The sequence below is a fragment of the Mesoplodon mirus genome, assembly GCF_964341445.2.
Source record: "Mesoplodon mirus genome assembly, chromosome: 19".
In the NCBI taxonomy this organism is placed as follows: Eukaryota; Metazoa; Chordata; class Mammalia; order Artiodactyla; family Ziphiidae; genus Mesoplodon; species Mesoplodon mirus.
This window is the reverse complement of record NC_138995.1, coordinates 3,382,765-3,395,510: the sequence shown is the minus strand read 5'-3', so window position 1 is coordinate 3,395,510 and position 12,746 is coordinate 3,382,765. Positions and strand designations below refer to the sequence as shown.

At 54.4% G+C, this 12,746-nt stretch overlaps 1 long non-coding RNA gene across 1 annotated transcript in view; it reads right to left on the bottom strand.

Annotated features, from left to right (window-relative positions):
* Positions 1–6,308: 6,308 nt before the first annotated feature.
* The window catches only part of LOC309794453, a 449,561-nt gene continuing 443,123 nt past the window's right edge, over positions 6,309–12,746 (bottom strand). Inside the window, exon 7 of the long non-coding RNA XR_014292049.1 lies at positions 6,309–6,380. This is a non-coding gene — a long non-coding RNA (uncharacterized lncRNA). The remainder of the gene's footprint in view (positions 6,381–12,746) is intronic.

Here is a 12,746-nt window from a genome sequence, read left to right as displayed (position 1 = left end):
TCTTCAACCTGGCAAGCAGTTGGCCCAACCGTATCCCATCCATGTCGACTGGCTACAAGAGACGGAAGGCGACGGTTTACCGCCAAGATGTCTCTGTTCAGCTGTGTGGATGGGACTAGCGTTTGAGACTGGAGGGGTCGGAAAGGGACTGACCAGGGCTTCTGGGCATTTTCCTTTTCGTACCTTGTGTTTGAACACTGGGATCTGTGAAAAATTAGATGCCTCAAAATAACAGGAATAATTGGTCAAAACAGCATCGAGTGCCAGCGAGGGTGGAGTGGGGACTCACGTCTGGGTCCATGTGAGTCCCAAACCTGCAAGTAGAGGCATTTGGCTGCATTTCCTCTTAGATTGGTTCTGTTAGCCGTCAAGTGATGGAGTTTCCAGAACTACAGTTTGTTCATTAACTCATTTACCCATCCACCCACCGACCTCTCCACCTTCCATCCATCCACTGATCTTCTGTCCATCCATCCATCCGCTGAGCCAAGCATGAGGCCAGGTTTGGGACACAGTGTTAAAGGAGTTGCCTCTGCCCTAAAGGAGCCCACAGTCTTGGTGACCCCCCCCCCCCCCCATAATTCCAGGCAGCTCCTGTTTGGAGCTTCTGAGAACTTAGGACTTGGATACCTCTCTCTTCAGTCTCTGTGTGGCTCCCCTGGGCTGGGCACATACAGATGATGGTTCAAGGTTGGACCATCACATTTGCATTTTTTACCCTTTTCGTCTCAGCTTTGCAGAGGAGACTTTTCTGGAAGTCTTAAAAAAAAACTGAAGAAAAAACACACAGGAAGCCGTGTCTTGTGTTCTTTGTAGCGAGTCTTGTGCTAATTTTGAACCAAGCTTTATTTTTCTTTATTTTTAAATCCTGAGTCTAGCGTGTGAAGAGAGAAGCTTCTGCCAGTGAAATGGCAACCTCAGCCCTGAACTGGCAGTGGGGCAGCAAGGATGAAATGCCCGCAGAGAGCCTGGCTCAGGCCTGGCAGTGACACAGCTCGACACACATGGCTGTTGCTATCCTGACGGTCATCTGTCAAGGCAGTGTGAGCCCGCTGCTGGTGTCAGCATCGGGGTGGCCAGGTGGGAATTTGTTATTTCATCTGCCACCTCCTAGGGTTGTGCCGTCTCTTAGGGTCTCCTCACGTGACACAGCCACCCTTGGCTGACGACATCCAGATCCACATCTTTAGCACCAATGTGACAGATTCCCAAACTGTCTAATGAATCCCCCCTTGACTTCTCTGCCAAGACAGCCCACCGGCGCCTCAAACTCAAATTGTCTTAACTTGAATTCGTTATTTCAGCCGCTGCCCTCAGCCCCAGAGCTGGCTTCTGCTCTTTGCTTCTCAGTTAAGGACAGCTGCAGAGTCTAGAAACCTGAGTGTCACCCTTGCCACCTGGCTCCCTCTGGGCCCCCACCAACTCTTGCCTGGACTAGTACCCTAGCGGAGTAACTATTTTTCTGCAAACATCTGGCCACGAGCCACACAAATCTGATCACAAGTCCCCAGCCTGAACCCCATGATGGCTCAGTGCTGTGCTGTCCAACGTGGCAGCCACTGTCCAACGTGGCAGCCACTGGCCCACGTGGCTATCTACATTTACATTAATTAAAATTAAGTCATGACAGCCTCCCACCTGGTCTCCAGGCTGCCTGCTCTTCTCCATTATCCACACAAGAGCTAAGGAGAATGACCTAGAACCTGGCTGGCTCTTAGCGGGCCAGTGGCCAACTCCCACGCTCTGCTTAACCATCAGCGGCGGTGCATTCCATGGCCCACGCTCCTGGCTGCCCCTCAGCCACCTGTCGGCCTCCGCCTCCCTGTCTCCCTCCCACATGTGTCACTCTCAGTCCCCTCCCTGCCCTCCATCCACTCCTCTTCCTCCCTCCTCCTTCAGGGTCCCAGGGTGACATGCACTTTCCTTGCATGAGGAGGAGGTCGAGGCCTAGGCCTGGGCTCACCCAGCCTTGGGGGGATCCTGGCTCAGCGACAGAGGTACCACGGGGCTTGCGAAGCTGACATTCTATTGCTCCTTTCTTGCATGGGTCCTTTACTGGGCTGGGTGCCGAATTTTGTATTCTTTAAAAAAATTTTTTTAAATTCCATTAATTTTTGTTTTCTTTATCTTAAAGAGGACTTAAGTCAGACCTAAGGCCCACAAGCTTAGATCCACTCTGGGCAGGCCACTCGGCCCTAATAACCTCAGTTCCCTCATTTTAAAACTAGAAATAATAAGACCTCCTCACTGGATTGCTGTAATGATCATATAAGGAAAGGGGGCAGCTCTCAGCATGATCCCTGGAGCATGATGGGGTGGAACAGTTAAATGTTGGATCATATCGCTTGATAGAATAAATCGGTGCTCAGCAATTATAGTCACTGTTAGAATTAACAGTACCTATTTATGGGCATGCTGACTCGGTCCTCTACAACCTGGTGGGTGGGTGTTACTGTCACCCATTTTTCAGATGTGGAAACTGAGGCTTAGGAGAGAGGAGTGATTCTGTGTGTCGGGCAGTGGTCCACTGGTGGAGCCAGGTCTCCGTGGCTCAGAAGCTGAGCCGTTGCTGGGCCAATGCTGATTCCTGGGGAGGCTGCTGGGAGTGGGATCCCCGCCTGGTGCAGAGACCCCAGCAGGGGCAGCCTGGGCTCGGAGCGCGTGACCGGCTCCCGCTGGGTCTCCCACTCTTCTCCTTTCTATTTCGGCTCTTCTCATTCTGAATTTCGTTTCAGCTCAGGCCCCTACCTTGACGCGCACACAAGAGAAACGAGCGAAGTTTCGAGGACCCTGAACACCAAGGTAGTTCCACAGCGACAAGGTGCCCGGCTCCCAGGATTAGTCATGCACCTTTCTGATAAGAAAAGTGAAAACATGAAGTTGCAAACTGCAAGCGCCCTGCAACTTCCTGAATCCAGTGCTCCACGTCCTGCCCGAAGGAACAAGCGACTCCCCGAAAGGAGTCCTGGGTGGAAGTTCCACGTTTCGCTGCCCGTGGAAGGAGAACTGCGGGGGGGAGGTTGGTTTCAGGATCTCACCTCCCGGCCGGTGGGGGGTCAGGGAAGGTCTCCCGGGGGAGGTCTGGTTGCCTGAGGCCCTGGCATCCCCGCCAGGCGTCGCTGAGGTGGCCTGACCCCTGGCATCCCCGCCAGGCGTCACTGAGGCGGTCTGACCCCTGGCAACACCTGTGCCAGGCCACCCGCGGCTGTGTCTTCCTGGGCAGCTGCCTGCTTGGCCGTGTGGCAGGGCCGTGCTGTTGCGACACGGGCTGCTGAGGTTTCTGCGGCCCCTTTGGTCAGAGGCAGCCCAGGTGCTGTGGGCAAGACACGTGCCAGAGACCGAATTAGACCCCCTTGGAAAAAAACAGCACCCCGCCTAATTTTTCACAGGGCTGGTCTCTGGACCCACATCCCATAACTGACACACACGCCTGCATTCAGGGGATCAGTGGCCAAGACTCTGGACTCTTCGATGTCCTGCACTGGGGTCCTGCCCCCTCTCATTATGTGCTGGGTAACTTCGGCAAGCTATTCCCCTCATGGGCCTCAGTTTTCCCATCTGCGTGATGGATCAATTAATAAGACTTAGCTCACAGGGAGGCTCTGAGGATGGAGCAAATTAATGCAGTAAAGTCCTTCTCATAGACACATGTAAGGCTCAGAATGAATGCAAAGTCAGTGCCTGTTGAACGAGGGAGGGGGCGGGGTCGCTAAAGTCCTGCTCACTCGAGACAGAGGAAGCTGGTACAGCCACTTGGAAAACTTTTTTCGGGGGGGACACAATTTTAAGTGTGAAGAAAAGCTTTAAGTATAGTGCAAAGAACAGCCTCCTCCTTTTTTACCCAGATTCACCTCTTTCTGGTAATAGCTCTGAGGCCTGACTCACTAGTGTACCATTCACTCATTGAAGCGTGCCATTCCATCCATGGCCTTTGGTATCACAGGTTGGGCAACCGTCACCGCACTCAAGTTTAGAACAAGTCCATTGCTCCCTCCTCCAGGCAACCCCACAGCCCTCGGCGGCCACCCCTCACCTATGGTTAATATACATATATATATATATTTTTTAACTGTTAATACTTCTATGCATCCTTTTTTTTTTTTTTTTTTTTTTTTTGCGGTACGCGGGCCTCTCACTGCTGTGGCCCCTCCCGTTGCGGAGCACAGGCTCTGGACGCGCAGGCTCAGTGGCCATGGCTCACGGGCACAGCTGCTCCGCGGCATGTGGGATCCTCCTGGACCGGGGCACAAACCCGTGTCCCCTGCATCGGCAGGCAGACTCTCAACCACTGCGCCACCAGGGAAGCCCCTATGCATCCTTTTGATCGGTGGCTTCCAACGTTTTTGAGTCGTAGAGACCCTTTTAAGTGTTAAAATACTCTGCACAGGCCTCTCATTCATTTATTCACCCAACACGTGGTTATTGAGCACCTACTGTGTGCCAAGCCTGGTGGCTGCAACAGAGAACAAAACAGACACGGCCCTTTCTCTAGGGGGGAGACAGACACCATCAGATGCTGAGAGGAATCCACGCAAATCACAGTGTGGAAGGTGCTGGAAAAGAACGAGGAAAGGGGCATTGGAGAACAAGAACGCAGCAGGGACCTGGCCTCACCCGGGAGGGAGGGAGGATGGACCTGGGAGCTTCCTGGCGGAGGGAGCAGCAGGTGAGAAGCCTTCCCAGGGAAGAAGCTCACTCGAAAGCAGATCTGGCAAAGGCCGGTTTCAGCTGGAGGGTCACCTGAGGCTGCCGGAGCGTGGGGGGGCGAGAGCAGACCACCCAGGGCTCATAGAGGGCTTCACGTTAAATCTCCACACACTGGGAACCTCCATAATTATCTGACACGGCTGAATTCTGTTACATGGTTTGGCCAACAGATTTGTCCTTAATCAATCACAGCAGCTTCTGGTCCATCTATCCAGTAGTCATGTATGCATGTGCGAGAAAGAGCGGGATAGGAACCCCTTGTAATGTAAGTACCCCCGGCCTCAGGACCCAAGTCCTCCCAGCTGGACACCACTGTTTTGGAACCCCCTTTGTTTCAGCATTGCATAAACTCTGTTCCATAGGTCACTGCACCCTGAAGAAAACAAAACAAAACCCCAAGAGTTATTCTAGCCAAACAAGTTTCAAGAGTACCCCATTTCTTTCTGGGCATTTCACAATGTACTGAAGCATATTAAAGGCTCTGAGAAGTCCTGCAGCAAAGAAGCCAGTGCTGCCCAAACTCAATAGTCCAGGGAACCCTTTTATTCCGTTACTCTCGTGACACTAGTGTTACGTGGAAAATGCTTTGGGAAACAGAGCTTAATTCTGCAGATGAGCCAGCTGAGGTGTGGAGCTGGGAACTGTCTAAGCCCCCATCCGGAGCCTGCGCAGAGGGGAGGCCAGTGTGAAAAGCAGGAATTGTAGAGTATTTGAAGAAGGGTTCCCTCTCGTTACTCTGGAGGAAGCAAAAGGCCCCCCGACACCCGGGCACTGGCCTGGCGCCCAGCTGCGCCGTGCTGTCCTCCTGATGTGGGCATCAGCCGCCTCACAGCACGCCGACCTCACACAAGGTCATGATAAAGCGAGGGAGGTCACACACGCAACAGCAAACCTTGTCTCCGCTCGGCTAAAATGAGGGGTTGCTTCTTTACCCGTCACAGCTCCCCCCACCCTCCCTGTAGATGAGTCAGACCCTCATCAGAGGACTGCCCCCCTTTCCGACAGCACCCACTCCAGAGTGAACCCCCTTCCTCAGACCCTCCCCGAACTGCCCGCCTGCCCAAAGCCCACTCCCACAGCAGGCTCTTTCTGACACCCCCTCACTCAACAGTTCCCCATAGGGAGGGTCCACTAATGATGCAACGAGGGAAAAACCCACTTGTTCCATCGCTCGCGCCCCTGGTGGTCTTGGCTGGGGGGCTTCGACACTCGAAAACACATAGTCCTCTGAGCTAAACACATCTCCACTGCATTATACATGAAGCATCTTTTTGAAAATATGTGGAATTTATTTTGCAAAGATATTCATTGTGATAAGCCTTGACTCAGGGGGACTGTGTTTTCGAAGCAAGCCATAGACCAAGAAATACTATGCAGTGACTGACGGAGGAGACAGTTTACTCCTCCCTCCCCAAGTCCAAACCTAAACTCAGGTCTCCCTAAACCGGAGTGAGCCTCTTCCACTGCGGCCCACGTCTGCCATCGGGCGCTGGAGGAACTGGGCTGGGTGGCCACGCCCCGCAACGCTGCATGGAGCTGGGTGAGGACTTACGCGCTCTTGGGGGAAAGACGGTGATGTCGGGTGGTTATGATTTCAAATCTGGGCTCCATCTCTGCATAACTGAGTGATCTTGGGTGAGTTTCTTCACGGTCTTGAACCTCAGCTTTCCCATCTGTAAAGTGGGGGAGCTGATATTAGCACCAACAACTTCCATTTGTTGAAGGACTTAGTAGACAGCATATAAGAGGTGTGTAGCCTAGTGCCCCGTCAACAAACGGTGACGCCCTGGTTGACATTACTGTCCTTAACGACATAGTAAAGATCTGCTGGGTAGGCCTGCAGTCAGCATTCTTTCTGGATTAGATGAAGTCCACGGCTCTGGCCGTCCGTGGGAAGCACCTGGGAGCTGTAACAAACACAGACACCCCCGCTCCGCCTCCCACCCCTGAGGTTAGGGATAAGTCGGTGCCGAGAAAAACTGGACACGGCCTCCCTGCCCCTTAAATCCATACAGTTCTGCTGAGCGAGCAAGAATGGACGGTTCTGATGGTCTGTTCACGGTGCCCAGGGCCCAGTTTTGCACCCTCAGGGCTATCTTTAGGAGGTGCACCCCGCTGGCTGTGCCCAGGGCTGCTGGAAGCCTGGGAATGGTGGGTGTTCTGGGGAAGCGGTTGGCACCAAACCCCGAATCCCTCTCACGTGTGATGAAAATGGCCAACATTTGCCGAGCGCTTCCAGCATGCTGAGGGCAGCGGGTGCAGACATTCCTTTCATCCCCACAACCCCGCACGGTACGTGAATGAGTTTCCTATGGCCGCTGTAACCAGTTAGCACCAGCTCGGAGGCTTAGAACAACACAAACGTATTATCTTACAGTTCTGGAGGTCAGACGCCTGACGTGGGTGTCTCTGGGCCAAAGTAAGGTGTCCGCGGAGCCGTGTTCCTTCTGAAGGTGCCAGGGGAGAACCCCCTTTCCTGCCTTTCCCAGATCCTATGGGCGCCTGTGTGCCTGGCTCATGTCCTTTCCCTCATCCTCAAGGCCAGAACTGGCAGGTAGAATCCTTTCTCCATCACTTTACTTTGACTCCCTTTTCTACCTCTCTCTCCACTTTTAAGGACCCTTAGGATTACACTGGACCCACCTGGATAACCCAGGATAATTTCTGTCTTTAAATCAGCTGATTAGCGAGCTAAACTTCCACGGTAATTCCCCTTTGCCGTGTAACCTGACGTACCCACAGGTACTGGAAACGAGGGTGGCACATCTCTGGGGGCACCACTGTCCCCCAGTTTAAGTTCAGCTCATCCCCGTTACGGAGATGAAGAGGCGGAGGCTCAGAATGGCCACGTGGCCACCCAGCAAGTGAGGGCTCCAGCGAGACCCCCGGGCCCTTCGTGTGGAGGCCGGGGGCCCACCGTCCTCTCTCTCCAGCCTCTGCAGGCCTAACCCGGGCTGTGGAGTGCCGCATCCTCGCGTCCAAGTCACGGAGGTTCATCCCGCTCCTGCGGCCGGAGCAGTTGCAGAAGCCACACGCGAAGCCGGGGAGGAGCCCTCGCTCCCCACCCCATGCCCAGCCTCCTCGATTCGCAGACGGGCTTCAACCAAATACCTCCCTTCACGCCCTTCCAAGCCAGTTTCTGTTCACTGAATCGGGCCCATTGCGTGTTGAGTCGAGACCAGCTGGGAGCGTGGAGGGGGGTCAAAATAAGAAACGGTTCAGACTCTGAACTCACCCGGAACGGTTTCCAAAGCTTGTAGTTTTAGTTTTGGAGATTCATGAATCAGAAGCCCTCGCCTCTTGGATGACTGGTTTTCCTTCTGGGGGCCTTTTGGGGCGGGTTTGGGAGTGAAAGCTACAGAGTCAAGATTCATCAGCATTTTGGGTGAGGTGTGAGCTCTGGAGGAAGCAGCTGAAGTCACAGAACAAAATCTTCAGTGAGGTGGCGTTTCCACCAAAGATGAAGTGTATCTGTGCCACCTGACGTGGAAGGAATCAGGAAAACAATACTTGAGGCAGAATCTCAGGGCCTGAAGGCCCCTTAGAGACAGACCTCTGTGTGTTGGTAAGGACACGGGGTCCCCAAGGGCCCTGCTCGCCCAGGCCACCCGGAGAGGGAGCAGGGCTTTGAGGCACGAACCCAGGCCTCTGCAGCCTCCCAAGGGCAGGGCTACCCGTCGGGGGCTGCCACGGCTTGTGACCCGTTTCAGAAGACTCTCCCGTCCCCCTCCCTCTCCTCTCTCTCCTGGACTCCTCTTCTGCAGCCCTACCTCCCCTCGGAAGATTCTGGCAGGACTTCAAACACTTGCAAGAAAGCAAACACTTGAAGGTGGAAACTCTGAGTTCCTGGGCACTGATGCACCCTCTCGGGGGCCTTTGGGACTTTCTGGGAACGTGCACCTGGGGGCCCTTTAGCGGTGCCCCCCGCTGCCTCCCCGGACCCAGGAATCTGAGAATCCCCGTTTAAAGTTCTCTTTAAAGTTTCCAGAGCCTTCTGAGGGTGGGTGTAGAATGAGTCCAATTTGGGGTTTTGTCTTTGTATCTTTTTCGTATGTTTTCGTTTTGTTTTTGTTTTTGCAACGATCATTAAAACAACAACAAAAACAGGACACAATTTATATACTATTTCCATTTGGGAAAACAGAAGCCACAACTCCCATCACGTGGACGCCTGTGTGTGTCTACAGCTGCTGGACACGGCCCCTGTTCAGGCCCCTCAGGGACCTGGTCCGTGCAGGCTCAGACCTGGCCATTCTGGGGGGCTCACTCAGCAAACGCCAGGTCCCTTGCCTGCTGGTGGGTGTCACACCCAGGACATGTTACCCATGTGGGGCGCTGGGTGGGCTGGGCGGGGCCGGCCTGGTTCCGCCCTCTGGCGGCTGCAGGGGCTGCCTCTCCTTCTGTGCTGCTGGCTGCCCGAAGGGCTTCTTCTCCCCACCGAGCTGGCGACCGGGCTCTGTCCCGTGACTCCATGGCTTTCTCAGCAGGGGCCCTTGGCGCTCCCGAGAGTGTGGGATGGGGACGGGGCACGTAGAGAGACTTTTCCCCTTAGGCTTGCCGCGATGGGTGCTGTGGTGGGCAGGAGAGGCCAGGACAGGGTCCTGATCCACACTGGGATGTGGTGAGGTCAGGGAGGGCTGCTTGGAGGAGGGGACGTCTGCGCTGAGTGTCAAAGGCTCAGCCAAGCACAGAGCTGGGTGGGCAGAATGCTTTAAGCCCAAGAAACAGCAGCTTAGTGGGTTGGCTGGCACCCGGGGAGGGGGCAGCCTGGGAGTGGGGACAGTGGAAGAAGCAGGAGTGGGGGCGAGGCTTTCTGAGTCCATCAGGGCCTCGTGCCCCTTGCGAGGGCAGCCGGCGGTCCATAGGGCGTTTCAGGGCAAGGCAGCCTCCGATTTGCCTGCAAGCCTGGGGACCCAAGGCAGGAGAGGGCTGGGGGGCTGTTTAACCCCCTGGGCCAGAGGCAGTGAGCCTGGAGCTCGGCTGCAGCTGGGGCCGGCCTCACCTTGGATTGAACACGGCCTCCATCAGGGTTTGGGAGGAAAGCCCTGGGGACCACATGAGTTTCAGATGGTGGGAGGTCAGGCAGAAGCCAGGCGGGTATTTGGGGGTGAGGTTTTTTCAGCTGTCCTGTAAGAACGCACCCCCAGCGCCCCGCACCTGTTCTGGACATGACATCTAGTTATGCTTTGGGCAAGACGGCTACTCGGGGGGTAGGATTTGCACATCCCTGAGGATCCATGCACTCCCCGGGCTGGCTGGGTTCCAGGAGGTGGTGGTGAGAAGACCTGAAACATCGGTGCGGGGGGTTGGTATCATGAGGAAGGGAAACCAGCCTTTTCGTTGCCTCCACCATTGGTTTGGTTTGAACACATTTTCCCCCTTAATTTTTTTTACATTATAAAAATAATACAGCAACCGCATTATATAAAATTTGAAAAAGGAAAAAAAGAAGTGTCCTCCCATGTCCTGCCCCCCACCCCCGCTCTAACCCAACAGCTCCTGGCCCTCATTTTGGTGCGAGAATGTATTTTTGAACTGTGAGTTTTTTAAAAAGCATATTATATCATGCATACTGTCCCCGTTGCTACCAGATCTTCACAACTGTCTGGGGAGTTTGGGTAGTACCCAGGGGCTGGTATGCCATCCTCTATGACACTACCCCCGTGTTGGTGGCCATTTAGGTAGACTGGAAACTTCTGGTCCTCCGGGATGATGCGGCAAATGCCTGTGGGGGTTGTGTTTTTGCTTCTTTCTAATTGTTCTCTTAGGATAATGTCCAGGAGTGGCATTACGGGGTGGCCAGTATGATCTAGTCCCTGGTCACTTCTCCAAGTCACCCCCCTTGCACCCCTCACCCCTCTGTGGCCACACGGGGCTCTTTGCTGTCCTCGTGGTCCTGCCTCAGGGCCTTTGCACTGCTGCTCCCAGAATGCTCTTTTCCCAGTCATTCATGTGGCTTTTCCTTTTCTTCATCCAGGGGTCTGCTCAAATGTCACCTCTTCAGAGAGGGCTGTCCTTGCTTTCTCTGCCATGGTCTGGCTTTATTTTCTCGGGGGCATTTGTCACCACGTGACATGAATGCATTTGGTGGCCCCCCACTAGACAGCACGCACCCTGAGGACTACGTCTGGTGCATCATCCCATCTCCAGCTTCCTACAGGGACCTGGCGCACAGGAGGTGCCCGACAGCACCTACTGGACAAACATTCGAGTACACGGAGTTGATACGAACTTTTCAGGCCTCCTGACATGGATTTCCAAATTGTTTACAGAAGGTGTGGCTGTTTCCCAGCCCTCGGCAAAGGCTCTTATGAAGGTGCCCGGGATCCAGGGGCAACTTCAGTTGGGGATTTTCCCTGGCACATTCATGCCTCCAAAAAGGTGGATGTGAACACATTCTGGGTGTTAGTTTGGTAGGTGCTGGGGTAGGTCCCAGGTGGAAGAATAGTCTCTGCCTTTAGAAGCAGCATTTTAGGCCCTGTTTGACCACTGGCATCCTGGAGATTTCAGGCTGCAACCATGGTCAGAGCCCCTTCACTCCCCACGGCGGGGATGACCCCACTCTAGAGGCCAGAACACTGTGGTCCAGGTGATGCTGACCTGCCCCTGGGGCGGCCTGAACCAAACTTGCCCCAAACCCAGACTCGAGTGTCTCAGCTCTGGGATGTGACCCAGATGAGGAAGTAGAGATGCCTGAGTGTCCCAGGAATCCGGCTGGCTGGATCCTACCAGGCAGTGACCCCACAAGGGCCAGGTCCGCGTGCTCCCAGGAGCACACGCACATTCTGAGGGCTCGCAGGTGCCCAGGGCTTTCCAGTCACGGTGTGTCCAGTTTGAGTCTCCCCACAACCCTGGGGAGGGAGCATCGGCCCCATGTTTTCAGCTGAGGACACCGGGGCTCAAAGAGAGGGAAGCTCACACGGTAGGTAATGGAGGGGGCTTTGGCCTCTGGCGCTGCCTGAATCAGGAGTCGGCACTTTTCCATTAGCTGAGATGGACAGAGCCCAGCAGTCCTGCCGCTCTTGGGATGGACCCACGCGGCCCACCTGGACCGCCGGGCTGTGCACTGGCCCACTGCAAGCACAGATCTTTTTTTTTTTTCCCTTCAGTTGGTTTTAATGAATGGCAATACCACATCACGTGCTACACCAGCTCAGGATGAGAATTTTCCAATAAAGTTTTTCTGATACTAAAACTGCTTCCTTTCGTATCACCCAAAGGTCCACCCCAAGCTGAGGGAAAAGAAGGGCTGGATGAGCCCTCAGTTTCTTGGGAGAAATCCAAGTTGATATGTCCCCTCTTTGCAAGAAGATGGGGGCAGGGAGAGCGAGTTCTAGCCCCCAGAGAAAGGACTAACAGGCGATAACATGCTGCTCCATCCTTCTTCTGAGGCCCGCCTGCCCCTGAAAGGCAAGTATACGCTTAACCCACCGGTGTTTTGCAACATGGCGGTGGCTCACGCCATTTCTGCAAGCAGAGAGCTTGTTATTCCCGGGGCTTATCCCAGAAATAGGCCTCAGCAGGGCCTGGGGATCGGCATTTTAATAAACTCAGCAGGTGATGCCGAGGCAGGTGGCTAAAGACACTTGGAGAAACCACGGCCCTGGAAGAATCAAGCCTCCCCTCCCTCATCTTCCCCAAACTCTGACCACACGGGAAGACAACTGCTGGTGATGGGCCGGCACCTGTGTAAGCCGTGGCACTTCCCTCACAGCCAGTACGAGGAAATCCTACTTTCACTGGTGCTAATTAAAGAAGGGAGACCAAACCCTATGGACTCTTAGGACACTTAGAAATCATGCAATGCTCCAGTGTATTTTCCTTTTGGATTTTGAATTTTTAGAAAATTGACTTTGTTTTTAGCAGGTTCGCTCTAGAGCCTGCGAGCCACAACTACTGAAGCCCGCGCACCTAGAGCCCGTGCTCCACAACAAGAGAAGCCACCGCCATGAGAAGCCCACGCACCACAACGAAGAGCAGCCCCCGCTCGCTGCAGCTAGAGAAAGCCCGCGCGCAGCAATGAAGACCCAGCGCAGCCA